This window comes from Phyllostomus hastatus, unplaced genomic scaffold (genome assembly GCF_019186645.2).
Source record: "Phyllostomus hastatus isolate PE091 unplaced genomic scaffold, TTU_PhHast_1.1 phas_contig_196, whole genome shotgun sequence".
Lineage (NCBI taxonomy): Eukaryota > Metazoa > Chordata > Mammalia > Chiroptera > Phyllostomidae > Phyllostomus > Phyllostomus hastatus.
Window position 1 is genome coordinate 21391751 of NW_025333709.1, and position 21200 is coordinate 21412950.

Sequence of the window (21200 nt, forward strand, 5' to 3'; positions counted from 1 at the left end):
CTATTATTTCTGAAAGCCTCCTAGGTCTTCATCTTACACTGGTTGTTTTTCCTCAGTGCCCAAAATTAGTGCCACAGCAGAGAGACTCAAGCCCTGGCAGTTATGAATTATGACTAGATAAATAAAACTCTCTCCTTGGTAAGTGCTCAGTTGATCTTACTATTTTACTTAGATGACATTAGATTAAGAGTAATGTCAAGGGAATTCTTGAAGTAGAAAACAAATACATAAAGTCATTTGGCAGAGACTATTCACACAGGAATAAGATCTGCTCCTTCACTGTGGTGATGCTGAGAATATTTGGGGGTTTGTTATATGAGTAAAACTTTGGGAACTTTGAACAAGTTGTTAAACCAGTGCTTCTCCCCTTCCATCCTCTCAACCCAGTTTACGACAGGCGATGAGATGCTGACCCACACCGGCAGAGGGGAAGTGTCCCCAAAAGGGGAGCAGGCTACAACATGCATTCACAGTTCGCCCTGAGCAGGTCCTGGGCTGCCAGATTGTTTCATCTCACACACACACTCAGCCCACTCGGAGGTGAGGGTGCTCGTCGGTCATCATGACGAGGACAGTGAAGCCACAGCATTAGACAGGGCCAATCTAATGGAAAAGAAAATAATGCCGGATTGAATGGAAATTCTGCTCTGGAAAAGGAGGAAGTGCCACGTACTAGAAGGACCCTGCTTCTTTTGAGATACTTTTACATGTTTATCTCTGATCTAGTGTGTTTCATTATTCTTGAGTGGTGGGGGGGACACTCATAAAGCTAAGTCTTAACTCATCCATTGATTCCACAGTATTGAATTCAGTCTCATACCTGCTGGGCATGTGAGTTGATCAAATGTATTACTGCCAGACATCACTCCCCGGGTTATTTTTCTAATATGAGATGGAGGAGTGCTACCCTACCACTTTGGACTGGCTGAATCCTGGGCCTGGATCTGCAAAACAATCACCTCACTTAATCATTCTTGCAGTATGGAATGCAAAGTTTTGTTTTGTTCTGTTTTGTTTTGTTTCAACAATAATTTTCCCCTGAAGAGTAAGCACACACACATGACCATTATCATAGGACACTTAGGAGTTAAGAGAAATGTCAGGAAGATTTTCACAAAGAAAGAAAGGAAAACACTGGAAGAAAGAACGTCCAAAGGAGCTGTGCACACCCTCTCTTCTGGGCAGGAGGGATTACCTACAACCGCTGACATCTATCGAGAACTTTGGGATGTTGATTCTTTCTGAGAGTGTTCTGTGTTGCCACCTACATTACTAACCATATCCACAAATCTCTATAACCTTTGCCACAGAAAAATATTTCTCACTATATCTGTCACAGGTGGGCACAGGTAACTAGGCTCTTGGTGATCGTGGACAAAGAATAGAACCAAACACACAGAGAGTTTATAGCAAAAAGAAAGAACAGATTTATTAACTGATAGTACACTCCACAGAATGTCAGCTAACTTAGAGCAGAGATTGACCTTGGGGGCTGGAGGGATTCTAATCTTATAAGGTGGATATTTCCTGGCTAGTTTTAGTGGGCTTTTATTACTTACACATGTACAACTAGTTACATTACTTTAAACTACTGTGCATGTGATTTTCCATGATTTTCCTTGATTGGCTACTGGGGAAGGGGGTCCTACAATGTTAATTTACTATAATTATATTATAATGAAGCAGGAGTCATGTAGAATTCTGTACAGGTGCATTCATGATTCACCATGAATTAGTGCTTTTCCAGAAAGTGGGAGCAATGGGTCTTAGAGCAGGGTCTCTGTCCTGTATTGATGTCCTTTATCTTAGCCCTGTGGCTTCTCCAGAGTTTCTTCCTTCCTGACTGTCTCTTGCCTCATGTGTGCATGCCCCTATAATGCCATCATGATCCCATGGTGACAATTGAAAATGAGAAAAAAAATCTCTAATGTTTCTTCCCTCCATCTTTCCAAACATATTTAGTAACTTGCTGTCTAGAAAATAAATACAATAAAGCAAGACAAAATTAAAATTGAAATGCTTAAATAAGAAAAGTTTTGAAAGACATTCAAAAAAGTATTATTGATATATAATTGAGAAAAAAGATATTCTTCTTGGAAACAGGAATCAGATTGGACTCTGAGTTATCAAGCAGCAGTACAGAGAGACAACAAAGCAAAAATCACATCACACAAAGGTGAACAGGCAAGGAAGACTTCCCCCAGGGTACTGCGGTAGGAAAGAGGCTGCACTGGATTCTGATGAAGCAAAAGGTGGGAGAGTTTTCAGGGGCTGCAATGAGCTAGTGAATGCCTACGGGAGAACACTGGAGGCAGGTTTATCAGATGGCATGTGGAGGACAGACTCTGAGTTATTCCTGAAGTTGCAAATCTCTCTCTCTCTGTGATTAGGCCACCTGTGTTCGCTAATTGACCCCCACAGAAATGGGGCTTCTAACCTCCTGCAGAGTCTGAGAGATAGAGGTGCTACTCCTCTGTGTACATTTCAAAGAGGTGGTTCCCAGGTCCTGAAAAAGACACTTCCTGCCTGGAGGCTGGGAAAAGAGTTCATGCCGTTTGAAAGGGCAGAGAAGGAATTTACAACTACAAGTTTTCTAAAGTCAATGCTCCAAGAAAAGGGAGGTCAGGGGCCTGGAGTCTGGAAGAAGCCTGTCTGAAGATCAGCCAAGCTGAGGGGAGCAGTCAGGCCCTCTTGGTCAAAGGATATGAGACTTCACTCTATTATTCATTAAACTTATGCCGTAAAAAGAAAAGTATTACTCTATAGAAGAACATATATTTCTAAAAATGAAATGAAATTAGAGATTAATTTGCCCAACAGTTCCTTATATATAAAAAATTATAAGGGAAAAAGGAATATTCTTTACAATATATTTATAACTATCATAGTATAAATGGAAGAAATAAGATCAAACTACAAGTTATTAATTAAACTTGAAAGGGAGGCTAGATAATGGTGCAGAGTTTAGATTTTTAGATGATCTGTTCTAATCAGTGGACAGAAGAAAGAACAAATTGCATATCACAGAGGCCACCTCCACGGTTTCTCAGAAATTCAGAAGTAGCAATATGTGTGTAGTTCTGAGTCCCTGTTAATGTCTGCCAATTACCTGCTAAGGCCCGAGGAGGGAGGGGTAGGACTGGCACTTCTTTACGATACTGAGAACCAACTAGCACGTGTCCGCCATGAAATGGATCTGCTTGGGCATAGAAGTGCATAGGCAACATCTGCCCTGCACCAAAGACGTCATACAAATATTGTCTCTTTTCTTCCTCACAAAGCCCATGCAGACATGGATTTAATTTTTATAAATAGTTTGAAGCCTTTAAATTTCCTTAGAACATTAAAAATGCCTTTAGTACTTTCTCTTAGATAACTGAAAGGCATGACACCATCAGGAAATGGCAAACTTGGATTTGAACGCAGATCTGTAAGACTCTAAATCTCCTGGACTCTTCACTATACTGGGTTGACTCTCCGATTATAGGTATCCTAATATTATTTAACTTCAGAGGAAGGCAGGTAATATAAATATGTAATGTTGACACTGTATAACACAGAGGCCCTATTAATAGAGTAAATATAGGGCAGGGAAATATTTAATTTCCCTTTTCACTCAACAATAAGAAAAACAATAGCACAAATGCTCTGATAAATAGCAACTGACATTTGGCCTCAGTATTAGTATGCGAAAGGGAATGGTAGGGACTGAGGTGAACTAAAGAAGGTGATCTCAACACAGCCAATAATTACAATGGTTGTCAAAAGATTCATTGGTATGAAATGATCTGATTTTTTTTCAAAAGAAGTCAGCTATCCACATATGAAGTGGAATCTCTCAGTTTTTATTAAGAGTAAAATATAAAGATGGTATAGACCAACAGTGAATGAGTCAAACAAAATAAATCTGTGGACCATCTGGGGCCTTCCAGCTGCCAGTTTTCTGCCTCTGGTAGGAAAGCACACTCAGTATAGCACTTCAATTTGTGAAGGGCAAACACAGCACAGGAAGCCAAGAGAGGCAGGAATGGGATAAACCAGTGAAATGATTCCAGTTGAATTTATTCCTTTTCTACTTCCTTTCCCAGTATTTCATAAACAGGACGTAAAGCACTGAGGGTAATAACTTTAAAAGGGGGAGATAAACTCTGTTCAATAGACTCTTTAATAAACTAGGAATATTTGTGTTCCACTAAGACATTGTTAAAATGTTTACTTCATTCCAGAAAGTAAAGCTAAATAAAAGATGTAGTAATAGTAGTGGTAGTATTCTACATTATTAAATGTTTTAGCAGTTTTATTTTAAATATAGCAAAATTATAGAAATGGTCTATATGACTGGAAAATTCCAAGTATACTTTAAAAGACATGTATGTCTTTCTCAGGCTGACTTAAGTATACAGATGTAAAATAATCAAATGTAAACACGTGCACACACACACACATACACACCACAAAGACTCCCTCCAGTGAATTGTAAGCACTTATCTGCTGTCAATTCCCATTGTAATAAAAATGTGCCACTTTCACCTTATATTACATCTTGTTGTGTGCAAGTCTTATTGCTGCCGCCAGCTTGAGTCTCCACGATGATAATAATTCAACCCCAATCTGCCGGATTCCAACACTTACTCAACACGTCATGTTGCCTCATTTACTTTTGTACCTCTTATAAACCCATGCCTGACACAAAGTACACACTCAATAAATACCCAATGAAATTCATTTGAATAAATGGATATATAACATAAATGTTTATCTCAACATGGAGCGAAGAGCAGACTTATGTCAATGTGAGAGGCACCACAGTATAGTCAAGTGAGTATAGACTAGGACCCAGATTTCTAAAAGTTTAAGGTTATGAACACCAGCCTGGCTACCTATAAACTAAATGAACTTAAACAATGTATTTGCCTCTCATGAATTACTTTGTAAGATTGTGTTAAGGACCTTGGAAAATATTGCATTTCAGGATTTCCATTTGCCCCTTTTTCTGTGCTGATCTTTTTTATTCCAGGTATGTTCTCTATTATTAAGCAATGCCTGCAGTATTATTTTATGAGCTCACAGCATGAATTCCTGCCAAGCCTGGCACAACACTTACCTCTGCTGCATGTTACTTGGAACTGTGGCATCACCAGGGCTAAAATGAAACATGCGAAATGTAAACACCATCAAACCCCTCACTCCCATGATCCTGCACCTTCTAATGCTCTTCCTTTGATCAAATTTCCAGTACAAGCACAAAGGTTGCAGCTTCAGGGTTCCAAGTAGTATCTATAGAATTTAGACCTGTGTATGCAGAACTAAGTCCAGAAATTAGAAAGGGCTAAGAGATATGTATTTCTCTGGAAGGCAGTCCATTGGGAAATAGGAAGAGAACAAAAAGGAGATTTCTAAACATTTAAAGGTTTATGTAGTCCCTGGTCTCTGAATGCTGAAGCCCTGCACCCTGAAGTGAGTCTACAATTATCCTGCAAGCATTACAAAGTGATGGGTGTGTGTCCCATGGAGCTGGAGCACAGCCTAGCTCATCATGGCGCACAGTGAATGTGTTGGATGGAAAGAAGGAAGGAAGGAGGGAGGGAGTTAAGGAAGGAGAGAAAGAAATTGAAGAAGGAAGGAGGGCAAAAAAATGGAGAAAGAAGAATATATATAAATTGCTTGAATCCATCACTACAAAACACATTTTTTAAAAAAATAGTATGCTATAATATATCTCTTAAGAAACTTAACTGAATACATAAGAGAGCATGCTATCCTATAAAGAGTTTAAGAATAAGATACAGATGTAGATAGAATCATAGCATAACAAAAAGGAAAATCATAAAAGAATCATTTTCCCTTATTGCCCATATTCTGCCTTTTAAGCACAAACTCTGTGGTAGGCTCTCTGCTCTCACCAGCCTTTTAGTTTATATGCTACCAATAATATTTATTGAATTCTGGGCTGCAAAGAATAGAAAAATGTGTGTCCCCGAGTTTCAATTTTTTTGAGAAAACATTTACTTTATGGTTGAAAAAGCTCTGGGGGTTAGGAAGAAATGAAGCACACTCATATCTTGGCTCTGAATTATTTGCAAAAATAAATGCTTACAGTTTCGAAATGGCAAAGCTCTGTTACAGTGTGGAAACAAAGCATGGAGTGCTTGTCTTTTTTTTTATGTGAAGACAGTAAATATGAAGCTTCACTGGTTTCTGGTTCTCCTTTTATGAAAATAATAGCTCAATGCTACTTCAAGGTTATATTATTTAAAAAACATACTATATGTGCAAACAGAGTATCTGTGAGGCTTTTCAAAACATGTGTCTGAAACAGAGCTGTTTAGTTTGACAGAGCTTCAAATGCCAAGAAATTGTGTTGAATACAAAGTCAAATTCTGAAAGCTAAGAGCGGAAAGTTAGTCAGACAGGCTGGAATCTTGACAAGGTTCAGCCCTGCTTTATCTCAAGATGGCAATCAACTCATCTCAGACTCCTCTCAAGGCTTTTTGAGCAGTGTCTTGGGGCTTTCCCAAAGAAAGGGTTTTGGTCCAATATTTAAACCTGAATGGTGGACCCCTGTGTATTTCTTTAATCACAGGTACTGTGCCATTACATAATTTATTATATCGATGAAACAATTCAATGCTCTAATTTTAGAAGATGGCAAACATGTTAAAATGTTGACATCCATGTTAAACACAACATTTGTATTCTAGTAACACCCCGAGGTATCCCTTGTTGGTAAAAGCTGAATGGAGAACATGAAAGGACTGCAAGTAAACTCCAGGCAAATTGAATGGGTTCACAAAAAGAGAACTTTCATATAGTTTTCTCTCCTCTGGACTTGGAAAAAAAATGGTAAACCTTAATTTATATTTAGTTTATGAAGGAATGAATAAACAAAAGTAAAGAATCACAATTAATTACAAGTGTGTCATGTGCATATGAGAAATCCAGGATTAGCATTCATAGGCACAGAGGTAGTACACGGAAAATGTGTTACATCTGACTCCAGAGATGTCAGACAAGGGACGGCCAGCAGCCAGATCTTCACATTTAATCTCTGTCATCCCCAGTCTGATTTCTAAAGGCAGAACTACCTGACTAGGAAGCACAGATGAAGATGTCAGCATTACTTTATATTTAGACCATCAGTTTGCTCTATTAGCTAAAATTAGAGTTGCAAAATTCCCATATGAATAGGGGAACTGGCCATGTTGCTCTATTTAGAGGTTGCTAGACTGAACAGCAGACTCTGAATTTTCCTTTTCTCCTACCTGGCCCACACACTCTTTTCGTGACAGACTATGAGGGTGGGGTTCCCTGCTCACCCACTGTACAGTCTCTCAGGTCTCTGATCTTTGATGCCTGGAACCCCTGAGACTATACAGCCACCCCCTGAGAACTACAGACCATAAACCCATGTCCCATTAAACTGAAACACTGCCTGGTTCATTGCAATGCACAATAAATATGTTGGAAGGAAACAGAGAAGGAACGGAAGGAAGGAGAGAAGGAAGGAAACAGATATATGAATTGGTCGAATCAATCACTGCAGAACATAATTTTTATAAATATTGTGTTATAATGTATCTGTTTAATGTAATGTATAATTAAGAAATTTGAGCCCTGGCTGGTGTAGCTCAGTGGGTTGAGCACAGGCTGCGAACCAAAGTGTCGCAGGTTCGATTCCCAGTCACAGTACATGCCTGGGTTGCAGGCCATGACCCCCAGCAACCGCACATTGATGTTTCTCTTTGTCTTTCTCCCTCCCTTCCCTCTCTAAAAATAAATAAATAAATAAAATCTTTAAGAAAAATAAATTTGTTTTGCTATATAAGGGAGTATGCTATCTTATAAAGAGCTTATATAGATATCTAATCTCTATATATCTATATCTACATCTATATCTCTATATTTCTATGCAAATACAGAGGTATATAGACATAGGTATATATTCCAAGCTCTTCTGTTTTCTAATTCTGAGAATGTGGACAACTTAATGTCTCTGAAAAGTACTATTCTCATAAATTTGATAAATGTAAGCACACACATCTCAAAACACTGCTGAGGAAATTAAGGGAACTCATCTATGCGACATTGGCTGAAGTATCATGTACACTCATCTCCCCATTTCTCCACAGGACTGAGAATCCAAAACTTCTTATTTTATTCGATACACATAACTTCTCCATTTATGACTTTATACAGACCAATTTGAATCTCAAGTCTCTGAAGCCCAATTATGGAGGAATAGAATATGAAGATATTGACTTGCAATCTAATGAAAGTTTTTAAACTACATTATAAATGGTAAAAGAGCAGCAAAAACACACCCACTCGGACCACAGGCATCTAATCATCCTTAAAGATAACAAGATTTACCTGGAAAGTTTATCTCATCCAATAAGGCAATTTTTCTTTGACTGGGTGTAAGGAATTACATCCATTAGTAAGTAATCTGTGAAGAGAAAAACAATTTAGGCAGAAGTGTTTAGTTGCTGGACCTATGCTAATTTTTCAATCCTCCAACCCCTCTCTGCTTCATAATGTATCCATTCCTCTTTGTGAGTTCCCCAGTGAATGAAGGGGAAAGATGTTCTTTCTTTTTTCCATTTACTTCTTGTGCAGTGCCAAATATCCAACATTCTTTCTGCAGTCGCACACAGGTGCCCTTCATTTCCCCAGTCCTATCTGGTCCGCTTCTATAGACAGTTACCATTTCTGACACAGTTGGGCATGTTTTGGGGGAATATCCTCTGTGTAGTCATCACATAAAAAGTTTTTTTAAAGGAAACATAGAAAAATTATATTTAGAATATATAAGAGTATTTTTTAGCTAAATCTGTTTCAGAGTAGCTCAACTGTCTTGTGAAAATTTAAAGAAAATCAGCCAAGATGGGATTACAGGTGAACCTTGGATTTACATCTTGGAAACCAAAGCAGAGAACTTAATTCTGGCATCATGTTCTGGCTTGAACAAGGTGGGGGACCTGGGCCCAGTCACTTGAGCCAAAACTTTATTCAATAATCTGAAAAATGGTGATGCTAATAGTAATTTATAAGGGTGTTGTAAAGATTAAATTAAGTAAAGCCTGTAAAGTGTTTGAACAGTGCCTGGAATATTCAATAAATGTGTAAATTTTAAAATGGGCAGGTAAATTATAGTCAGAATGTTTCATGGGAATAGGTTAAAGTTATGCGCAATAACCATTTTCAAGATGATGGTGTATTTGCTGCTCCCATTAGAATATTTATGTGTCAAGTTTATATCCCTGATCCAGGGTATTGTCAATCATAACAAGGTTTCAACAGGTTTTTCTAAATTCTTTTTATGTGCCATAGCAGAATAAATAGCCCATACTGGTTTTTCTACAGGGTGCTATGGACCAAATTGTGTCCTCTCAAAATTCCTATGATGAAGTCCTAACTCGCCAGCACCTCAGAATATGACCTTGTTTAGAAATAATGCTGCTGTCATCATAGATGCAATCGGCGAGGCTGAGATCATATTGAAGTAGAGTGGGGCTCTCAGTATGACTGATTCGTTCAGTCATATTGAGGAGCAAAAGGGGGAGATGTGGACCCAGACAAAATGAGGAGGTGTGGACCCAGACAGGCCCGCAGTGAGAAGGTCATGGGAAGAGGAAGGCAGGGGTTGTGGTGAAGCAGCAGGAGCAGCCAAAGAACACCAGTTTGCACTGAATCACCAGGAGCTAGAAGACAGGTGTGGAAAAAGATTCTCTTTCACAGCCCTCAGAAGGAACAAACCCTGCCATCACCTTGATCTTGGACTCTTAGCCCCCAGAACTGTGAGACAACCAGTTTATGTTGTTTACCACTCAGTTCGTGTTCCTCTGTTACAGCAGTCTTGGCAAACCAACACACAGGGTTAAGATTTCCACCTTAATTAGAAATAACTTGTGTTGGCTTAAAAATATTCTGCTTTTTAAAGATTGTATCTCTCTGCTCTAATTCACTTTCTAAAAGCCTTAGGAAGTGTGTATATCAGTCAGGATCTCTGTAGGAAACAGTCAACAGCCTCAGGTGAGAATTTTTAATGAAGGAACCATCTGCAAAAGTATGAGTAAGGCCAGAGGAACCCAAAAGATATTGAGACACCTAGAAAAAAGCAACAGAAAGCGACAGATATCATCACCCTTATCCTGAAGGAGAAAGAGGAGAAAACGGAGCCCTAAGCGTGGTTGAGAGATACCATAAAACAAAGGCCACCACCTTAGGGGCCACAGTACTGCCAGAACCACGCTGAAGCAGGGACACAGTTTTAAGAAAAAAATACTCTGACCCACAGGACTCTCTCATTAGCTGATGCCAGCAAAAACCCAGGGGGCAAACAGGTCCAGGGAGTACAGCCCATGGGGGTCAGCCCTGCAGGGCACACAGCAAGACAGAGAAGGGCAGAGAATGGATCTGAGGGCAAAGAGATACTAATGAAAACCAGGGTCCGTTACAATGCTTTTGGCTCCAATTAATAAATTGCCTTATTAAAAGTGGCGTAAGCAAAATGTAATTGTTTGTCTCATTAAAAAAATATCCCATAATAGAAATTTCAGAGTTGGTTCAGGACTAAACTTCAAGGGTCTTCAGACTGAAAGGTGATGAAGGAAGACTGCCTTATCAAACATCGCATCATTATACAAGCAAGTTAAATCCAAGAAGATGAGGGTCAGGAAGCTTTCTCTTTATACTTCCTTCCCTTTCACTAATATGGTCATTTCCGTCCCCCACTCCATCCCCCCAAAAAAGAAAAAAAAACTTCCTTTATATCTTCTTGGTTAGATCTGGGACACCACTAATACAATCACTGACAAAGAAAAAATGGGATCATCGTGATCATCTTAAACGAATGATTCATCTGTTGGGTCAGGTGCTACCTTCTTTTAGGAGGAGGCTGCCTGTATGACAATAGGAAACTGAGCTGAGGAAAAGGGAAGCTGGCTCTGCAAGAAAAGGCAACCACCACATTCTCCTGCTTTCACGTTCTCAGACCAGAGCCTCATCACACTGTCCCGGTACTGACAACACCTCTCAGTTCTCCTCTCCCTCTTCCCACAACTCTGATGCTCTTTAGACTCAACTCCCACTTTTGTCACGGTTGCAGAGTCAACGAAAAACAAAAAAACACTCTAGTCCTGTCTTTGTCACAACGACCTTAGGAATCCCATAGCCTCTCCCTGTCTCTTTCTGCCTGGGTTTGCTCATTACTGGATTGAGACATGGTATGACTTCAAATTGGCATTGCCATTTTTGTCATTATCATTGTGATGTGTAGACAAGTTGGAATATATCTAGTTGAGGCAACTTTTCACAATAAGAGCAGAGATTTAGCTCAAAAATTAACATTTCAGGGAGGGGGAAAATGGTGGAAAGAAGGGGAAGGAACTAGTCAAAGAACATGTATGAATGACCCATGGACAGTGGTGTGGGGATGCACTGTGGGACAGGGGTGGGATGGGTGGAGGAGGGCAAAGGGGAAAAGTTGGGACAACTGTAATAGAATAGGAGTAATTGTTTAAAAGAATCCATATTTCAAAAAATTAAAATTAATTATAAGAAAATAGCTCCAAAATAAGAGTCAGAAAGCCTGATTCTAACTTCACTTCTACTGACTTATATTGGGAACTTCATTTGGGAAGTGTTATCAGTTATCTGGGGCTGCTTTCTCTTGTACTGTGTGAAGGTACTAGGTGAGAGTACTAACCTTATAACCCCCTCACAGACTATCTGTGAGCAGCTGGTGATGCTGACAACATTCTAGATTTTAAGTTCCATAACCAACTAACTAACATGGGTTTAATGCTCTTCACCTTACTAAATGGTTTTATAAAGGAAGGGAGAGGCAGAATTGTTGACTGTATTTGCTAATACCTTCAAAGTTTGAACTGAACACATCTGTTTTGAGATTTCCCCCTATCCTGCTTGGTAGGGAGAAATACTAATACACTAATACTGCATGTCCCAGCTTCATAAAGTACAAGCTAGCCTAGATGAGTTCGGTTTGTTTGTATGTACTGAGCCACTCCCCTGGTACCAGTTGGTTGCCAGCTCGTGCAGGCAGAAGTCATGGTACATACTGAAAAAGCCAAAGAAATGGCTGTCTTTAGGAACCCTTACAGTCGGGGTTACTAAACAATTCCCTCACATTTCCTCCAAACCTGACAAATTTACAATGGTCAAACTTGAGTCTTTGGATTAATGACAATGTCACCCTAATACTTGCATATTGGAGGAAACTAGCCTTAGAATAGTTTGAAGAGTTGACTTACATAGGTACAGTCTGAATTCTGAAAGGGCTTTAGCAAGGTCACAATATTCTCAACTATATGTCTCTAAATGTTGTTGAGTAAATACACCTCCATTTCTGCAGAGTATAGAATACTTTTAAACTATTAAGTAATCAGACTCCCAAAATGATGCGTAAGAGATATTTCCTTCTTTAGAATAGTCCTTGAGAATAGATGATCAAACAATACTTAATCTCCCTGCTGAAATGACAAGGGATCCCTTATTTTCGCATGAAACATACTAAGTTTAAAGAAACAGGTGTGTCATTGTAAATAGTATTGTTTTTATCAGAAATCTACTTAAAAATAAGGATAAAGATAGCCTCACCCATTATTTGGTATTTGCAGTAGACACCTGAGTCTCCATCATTTCCCACAATAAACACAGAAATATATGTGCTGCATTAGCAGAATATGAGATAAACAGAGTTTTACAACTCCAGGGAATCTCTTTATTACATGTGCTTGTGAAACTTTAGAAATATTCATTAAACAATATAAACAGTACAGCCTATGTAATCTTCAACTGATAAATAATGTAAAATACTAAGCACGTGTAATATTTTATCACTGAATTCAGACCCATTTAAAAGGCTCTATGTAGTCAACTTTTGCCATAAACAAATTTGCTTAATACATGCATGATTAGAATTTGTGCCTCAGAACTATTTCTCCAACCTAACTTTCATAAAACTTCCTTCTATCATTAGGGTTATAATAACAGTTATAAATAACAGTAGCTAACAACATTTAGAACAAGCTCTATAATATACACTTACCATTATTTGGATTCTATTTACTCACTGGAATTGTTGTTTTCACCCATTTTCCAGTACAAAATAAGGGTGAACCTATTATGTGAGAATGTTCGGACACCTCCAGGGAACAGATCAGACATACCCACGTCAGGTATCACGGCCCGAGTCTGGAGGTCAAGCTGTATTTTTTCTGCAGTTGAACTAACTCAATGATTTCTAGTGCTATTGTGGGAAGGTGTAAACATAAGTTTCAAGCTCAGTCTCTTGACTCTCATTTCAGAGCCCTTTTCATGTTATTACTAATATAGAGTTAATCCACCTCCATCTCTTACCTCTCCTTTATCTATAAAACAATAAAAAAGAGTAGAATACAAACTCAGAAAGACAAGAGCTTCTTGTCTGGCTAGTGTAGAATCATAATCCTCTTACTGGGTTTTATCATCAAAGAACCTTGATAGACTAAATAAAAGTAAGCCTAAATTGAAACAGGAAAAAAGCAATTGTAATTAATGAGGAGAGCCCATTCTTTTCTTGATCTGCGTATTTAGAATCTGGAGGGGGGGCAGGATTTGAGTAACTCACCATACTATTTCTCTAATTAGAATGTTCCACAGAGGAAAATGCTCCATGAGACACAATCCATAAAAGTGATGCTACCAGATCCTGCCTCTCTCCAAGGAGGAAGGGACCATTAGTTCTCTGCTTACCCCAAATATTGCCAAAGCACTCTGGGTATCTCAAGGATAATTTAGTCAGCTCTTTACTCAAGAATATAGATGGTTGGAACACTAAGAAAAATGGAGGGTCTAGGGGTCGTAATGAGAGGAACAGGAATTAGCGAAGGAGAGAATCAGAGCATGTGTCTGGTCCACTAACCACACTCTGCAAAAGCCTTCTCCCTTAGGCAACTGCCATGAGGTATAAAGATGAGAAGTGGTCCCTATTGCCTTAGAGGATGTTTTATAGGAAAGACAGAGTTTTTGTTCTCTCTCTCTCTATTTTCTCCCTTTATTCTCCACAACCCTTTCTCTTAAACACCTCTGCTTCATCTTGCTGAGAAAAATATAAGTAGCAGTGTCTGTTCTTTTAAATGTCTCAAAAGAATAAACCCATTGCTTGTTCTTGGTTTTCCTCTAACCCGCATCTCTGGAATCACCTGAAAGTGTAAAGTTGTTCTCATGATGATTGGCTCATCCTGAATCTGCTGAAGTGAGCTGGTCCTCTAGCTTGCTGGGAAGAGTGGGAGGGAAATGGGGAAATATGGGAAGGGGTTTAACTATTGGCTTTCATGTGTTCTCCCCATTTATTTTTGATGTTAAAGTCAGCTTTCCACCAAAAGGTCTGGTTTCTTCCAAAGATCCCAATGTGGCCAGCATACATAATTTTTATAACCTAGCTTTCCAGATTTTATTTCTTGTACACTAGTGATCCTATTGTAATGAGTGCACAGCATGGGTCCCCTGAGGGTTGCAGAACCCCACCATGCCCCCAGTCCTTCAGGGAAGCCTAAGGGGACAGTGTGGGGAATGTCCACAGAGTGAAGAATACAGCTTTAAGGTGCATTCCATAACAAAGGTAGGTTAATGCCCCATGCCTTCCTGAAAAGAAAATCTTGGAAGCTGCAGAACTGTGTACCTGACTTTGAGAATATTCAGTGACCCATGACATAGCTGGGGGGAGCTCATACAGTGCCTGTATGAGCTGTGGTGGGGGCAGGGGATGGGGGTGTCAGATACCTTCCCCAGATGCCTGTGTATTACTGGGAACTGTTGCCCTGACTAAAGATGGCAGCCAAAAGAGGGTCAAAGTCACTGGGGGTGGACAAAAATGGCAGACACTAACACATCATAGGAGGAGACGGATGTTAGATCACACAGGCAGTTCTGAGCCTAGCATTTAAAATTGGTGCAGAAAGTCATGGGGGCTGCCATAAGATCTGCAGGGAGGTCTGCAGAGAAGTGTGCCTGGGAGGTCTGCCTGGAAACCTGCCTGCAGAAGATGGCAGCAGAGCTGGCAGCATTGCCAGGACCTGCCTGGCCAATCACACAGAGGTGGGAGAGATGCTTGGAGCTGAACTGTGACTGGAGATGTTGAGCTGCAGATTTCTGCTTTTCTGAAAGATGGTACCTCTGAGTGGTGTATTCTGAAACTGGCCTGGTTTGGCAGAGGGAGAAAGGACTATTTGTTTTGGGGTGTTTTTAAAGGGAGTGGAACTTAACGGTAGAAATCTGCCAATATTCTAATTCTGTATAACCTTTAAATAAACAGCCCCTTTCCTTTTTCACCAAACACTTGCCTTCAGAGTTACACTTCTTGGCGGTGGCCAATCCAACCTCACGGCTGCTCCAGACCACCATGGCTGGGTCTGTAACACCGTGAGTACATTTGCATACTCTCTGGTGAACATTACATGTTGTCCTTCACCCCACTCACTAATTGTAGAAGATGTTAACAAATATCTCTCAAATTCATTGATTTCTATTTGTTCCAAAACTACATCTTCTCCAAGATGATAGAAGTTCCTTTTAGCTTGTTACCTAGAACTAGCCAAACCATGAGGTCAAGTGCTCCAGACTGCCAAGTCTTTCAAAAATTTCTGATCCTTAATGCAGAAGTTAGGTTCCAGACACAGTTAGAGGGAAGAGTCCACACAGGTCCACTCTCACTTCTGACACCAACTGTAAATTTGAAGGGTGTATTAGTCAGGAGAAACAGAGACAGAACCAGAGACCCACAAGCAGAACCAATAGGATGTATGGATAGATAGATAAGATAGATGATGGATAGATTTTAAGAAATTAACTCATGAAATTGTTAGGCTAAAATCTGTAGGGTAGTCCAGCAGGCTGGAGAGCAATGCAGAGTTGCAGTTGAAGTCCAAAAGCAGTCTGTTGGCAAAATTTCTTTTTGCTAAGGAAGGCCAGTCTTTGCTCTATTGAGACCTTCAACTGTTTGGGCAAGCCCACCCATGTACTAGAGGGTAGTCTTTACTCCCCTTAATCAAATATTAATATCATCCAAAAAACCTTTACAGAAATATCCAGAGTAATGTTTGACTAGTTAATAATGTTAATTAGAGGTTACCTAACAGGAGCCAAGGACAAAGGCCAGACCTCTCTTTAGGTGAGGCCAAATTCCTCACCTCATACTTGTGCATCTTCAGCCACACTTGACTGATTAGTTCTGTTCATTATACCTCACAGCCGCCGTGATGTGAGTTTCGTGGTTTCCTATTACTATCACAACAAAATATTATATGTAGGTGGTTTCCCAGCTACTTCCCCAGCCTCATTTGGAGCTCTCCCCCTGAGTCAGTCTTTCCACTGCATCCATGCAATCCCTTTCCGATCCCTTTATCACAGCACCTTTGCAAGGTCTGATTCCTCAGCATGAAAAATGGTCTTGCCTCCTCCTTGCCCAGTCAACTACTATTAACACCTCTCCTTTCTTAACACTCACTCAAACTTGTAGTTTGATTACATAATTAAAATTTTCTTTCCCATAAGATCCTCAGCTGCATTAGGCAGAATCTTACTGATTTTTTTCCTCATTATATCCCAGCAGGTAGAACAGTTTATTATATAATGAATGTGAATTAACAAATGTTCATTTTAACTGGCCACAAAGGGCATTATGCTCAAATTGTTTCACCTGAATCCCAGGAAAGTGACTTGGTGAAAACACTCATTCCTTTCATCATGCAATGAACACATATTTGTGGAGATCCTAAGTGCAGAGCTTTGTGTAACTTGAATCCATGGCATACTTAAATAGTGCCAATGCTGAAGGTGTTTGGAGCCATCATGCTGCATAGTTAGAGGTAAAAAGAAGTAGGCTCCCTTACAAAGGTGGCTAATATCAATCTTTCACTTTGCCAGGGAAATGTAACTATAAACCACCTGAGAAATTTCATTCAAAAAACTAGAAATGACCTAGTAGTACTACCTTTAACTCTGACTTGAGTTTGTTTTCTGTTCAAGACAGAACTAGTGAGGCACAAATCGACAACAAAACAACCAACGGGAATCCGCATGAGATGTGTGTAAGGAGTCGTACTGATCACAACGTTCTCTCACTACACCCTGGTGTGTCGTCTCAGAACACACGTGCAGAGGTTTAGAAAACCAAGGCCTGCTTGTGCATTTGCTTTTTTCTTTCCAACACAGATGTTTGGTGGCACTCAGGAGACACTGCATTGTGCTAAAACTGTGTCGTGTTTACATTTGTATTTATCTTCAGATATATCTAACTAGTTTGAACTCATGATTTTTTTTTACCCATAATTACAATTACAGCTCTGGGTGACATTCTGGATGACTCACTATGTTTCTGCAAAGGTAGGAAAGTTTGCTTCTGGGAATTATTGAGCGAACGTAATGATTCTAGAAGCAAATGTGTCATAAAGAATCTAAATCAATATTTTAATAGTGTAAGTTGATGTGTTTGTGCTGCTTTCTCATCTAACTAAAAAGAAAAAAAATCAGAATTGGAATAAACAGCTAACATTTGCATAATACCTGGAAAATCTCAATGCACAGGTTTTTTTCCTAAAGATAATAGAGATTATTTGAGAAACTGTGTAGTGAATGCATTATCTGGTAGACAGTAACAGCACAACTACTTTAACCCCCTATTTGAATTTCTGAGTGCCTTACATGTGAAACCACACTCAGAGAAGAAAAGATGCAGAAATTTTTTAAAAATAGTAAAATTAATACAAAAAAATAGGTATGCAAATCCATTGGAGATAAACTGGATTTAGGTGGGTACTTTTTTCAAAATGGCTGACATTTCTGCCTTTGAAACTAAAGGACATGAATCCGTGTCACACGCCTATCGTGTACTTGGCCCTGCCCAGGTGCTTCAGCATTTCCTCGTATTTTCTCGTTCAGGAGGACTCTGCTCGCTGACTCATGTGTCAGTGTGCAGTAAGTTATAAATTAATGATGTCATTTATAATTTAAATTAGTTCACAAATGTCTTGACCTCTGCCTTTTAATTTATTTCATGGATATCTTAACCCAAAGGAGTGGCTAATGTGATATCCCCAAGGATTAGAGTCTGAAATGAGAAGTCAGAGAACAGAATAATGGATCAGAAAGGAATGAGTTAGATGAAGCCAACTCTGTCAGAAGAAATACCTTCCCCTGAAAGAAAAATGGTCCCTGAGATGACAGCTGCCCAAATTTCTGAGGCTGGGCACTTGCGTTTTCTGATAACCCTAGTCTTCATGTTTTTTTCACTAAAATTTTTAAATGATTTTTCCCCCATTTTTGAGTCTGCTATGAATCATTTTATAGATCAGAGAAAAAAAAGGGGAAACTATCAGCAATTTGTCAAATATATTAGAAAGTAGAGAAAGTCTCAAGATATGCATCAGTCTAAAGAGCCAAGGAAATTACTTCTCAAAAGTAACTGCTTACAAGTGAACATTTGCCTTCCTAAATCACCAAGAACCAACTTTATTGAATCAATTGAAGCAGCTCTTCATTTTTTTTCCCGTTGATCAGAATTTCATTAAGCTGTTCTTTAATGCTCCATGAGTTTGTTTGCTCTGGATCTACATTACTCAACCATATCCCTTAAGCTTAATTAAGTTTGTTTGCTCATGCTTTGAGCGCTTTTCTCTGTCTGCAGCAAAAGTAGGTGAAAATCAAGGGACACTCATTCCTCTGTGACACTGTCAGTCCATCAAAACTTGAATATTGATTTTGGGGGGGATTGTGACACTCCCTAGGTGAGCATGTCAAGTTTGTTGACAGAGAGCTCTCTACTTAATTGAATATGATGTCTGCATGAGTGGTGATGAAGCATGTCGGTGACATGTGAGTTTTCTCTCCCACCGTGTGCAGCAGAGGGTAATGCTATTCCATTGTGTACTGACCAAACTCATGTGCTTTGTCTTATTGCTTCAGTATTTTTTCTCTTAAGGACCTGAGAGCAATACAGTTATTCATCCAAGAGATGATTATGCATTAAAAAAAACTTGAAGCATGAAATATCAGATGGGATAGTCATAAATGATTTGCCACACGAGTAATAATTTTAATTTGGTTGCAAAAGCTGCAGTGCAGTTTTACTCATCTGTAATATGGGAGTAATGATCATCTTTCCTGTCATTAGCTACTTCTCAGCAGTGTTGTAAAGATTAATTTATATTTCTAAATGGCTTTTCAAATGAAAAGTGCAGTGGAATGCTGGTTTCTAAAGCATATCCCTTCCTGGCCAGAGTTAGTTTTGTCTCCGATTGACATCTAAAATTCTATATGAAAAAAAAAAAAAAAAGCTGTGCAAGAAACCAAAAATTTGCTTGGCCAAAGCAAAGAAGTATGTTGTTCATTTAAAAAGAGAGAGTGCATCTTAAAGTTATGCAGTATTGTATGTTAATTACATCTCATAAAAAAGGAGAGATACAGTTTCCAATATTTGAAGAAATAAAACAATTTAACAAGTATAAAAAATTTAACAAATATATTATCTAAATCATGCTTCATCATTTATAGGTTTCTTCGTCATTTATAGAATGGGGGAAAAAATCATTGGTTTCTAACCTAAATAATTGTGCTATGTTGCACCAATAATTTATACAAATTAGCCTAAAACCAGTTCATTCAACAATGAATGCAAAAATATTCTAAGCTAACATTTCACAGAGTCTGGGTTTCTTGAGGTTTTGTTTGGCTCAAATATACATTTAAATTACAGAAGTAATTTCTCTATGTGTTGGAACCTCTGGTTAAGCATTGGCATTACTACACAGCAAAGTAACAGACTGAGGGTTAATAAGCAGCAAAATCCAAACTGCCTAATCTCCAGTTCCTTCCATGAGTGAAGAAAGGAAAATGTTTTCTTCTAACTTTCTTCCTACCTCTCCTTTTTGGTCTTTTTTTTCTAGATTCGGTTCCAACTGAATGAATTTTAAATCCTTTGTTTGGCATTTAAAGCGCACACACTCCACAATACCCAAGAGCTAACTCAACATTTCCACTTACTGACCCCATAGGCATCGAAGCTCAACAACAAAAAACAAAACTCAAGTGCTTTCTCCCACCTCGTATAGCTGTTGCTGCTCTATTCTAGTGAATGGCAGTGCTACCCAATTACTTGCCATACCAATATCTTACCAATAACACACCAAGATGTTCTTGAGACTTCCTACTCATGTGTCTTGAATAAATTTTTATTGAATGTGTACTGTATACCAAGAAGTATGTGAGGCACACAGCAGAATAAAAGCAGTCCTTGTTCTCAGGTAACCTACACTCTAATGTGAGAGAGCTCTTTCAATGAAATGAAATAAAGATAATGGATAGTCCCAAGAAGAACATCAATGGGACCCTGACTTTACCATCTGGACAAGAGTTCCCTAGGAAGTGAACTTAAATCTGAAGACTGAGTAAGAGTATGAGGTGAATAGAAAAAAAGATTTGAAGGGGAGAGCATTTCACACAGAGGAAGGAGCATGTAATCAGACCAAATCAGGGGCCACTATGTTAAGTCTCTCTCCTATCACTATCTGTTCATCATCCTGGGTTTCCAGTGCCACTTTCTAATGCCATTATATCACTACCCTAACATGCAGGTGTGTGGACTGAATGTTTCTGTCCCCCAACTGAAAAAAATGCATATGTGGAAACCCTTCCCCCAACGTACTTGGAGACATGTCGTTGGGAGAGAATCGGCGCTATCCCAAAGTACCACTGTATTTATCTAGTGAGCACGCCCTCTCACTTCCTGGGGTGACTGTCTCATACCCTGTTCTCAGCTTCCAACATGTCTTCTTTCTCTCACCTGCTTATCTGATTTCTTATTTCACTGAGAAAATGAAGCCTTCAGGAAAGAGCTGCCAACTCAGCAACTCATCTAGATGCCTTTCCTACTCACGGACATTCACAGATTATTGATCAACGGATTCCTAGAACTGTTGTCTACAATGACCTCCCACCTCTCTCTTAATCTAGCATCTGCATCTAATCATTCTAACATTTTAAAAATCCTTTTTGGCAATTGGTTTCTGGGATGCCGTACTCCTTTATCGATTTGTCCTTATATCACTGGCTGCTGTTTCTTATTTTCCTCTCCTGTACCCTCATCATGATAACAATTTCTGAATATTAGATTAGAAATTAGTTTTTGGGTATCTTGCCTATCT